We start from the raw sequence: 579 nt of genomic DNA on the forward strand, positions 1-579 counted from the left end.
TAAGTTTTTGAACCCCTCGACGTGTGTCACCAAGACCTACTATCTTCAACTCAAGCATTTACCTTCCCCTTCGCTTGCACATGCACATGCCATGCTCTCAGAAGCTTCCATACGCTGTTTCATGTCGATCCCTCTCCTTCCCTCTCTCTCAGTTCACATTTCGAACCTCTTTTCTGAACCCCTTTCTCTCCCCCTCATTCCTCACGCAGGTTCCCGATCACTGATCTCTCCCCATTACAGTCGTTAAACAGAACACTGTCTTTGAACTTTTCATGCCTTTCCCCTTTCACTGTGACCTCTCTTCGCCCTACTCTGTGACATCTTTGACTTCTCCAATCCTCACATACGAGAACTTTGTCCTATCTCTACCCTGTGTCCTCTATCTTCGCGAAGAACCTTCCTCTGTGACCCCTCTTGACCTTAGAAAACATTACCCCATTTTCTGACCTTTCATCCCCAGAAGGGTGTTCGAAAACACCCTTCCCTGACCTCCCCCTCCCGTTCTAGTCTTCCCCAGAACACCCACATTTTGACCTCCTCCTTACTTTGACCTCTTTCTCTCGTCTTCCCCCCAGAACG

The sequence above is a fragment of the Penaeus monodon genome, chromosome 31, assembly GCF_015228065.2.
Source record: "Penaeus monodon isolate SGIC_2016 chromosome 31, NSTDA_Pmon_1, whole genome shotgun sequence".
Lineage (NCBI taxonomy): Eukaryota > Metazoa > Arthropoda > Malacostraca > Decapoda > Penaeidae > Penaeus > Penaeus monodon.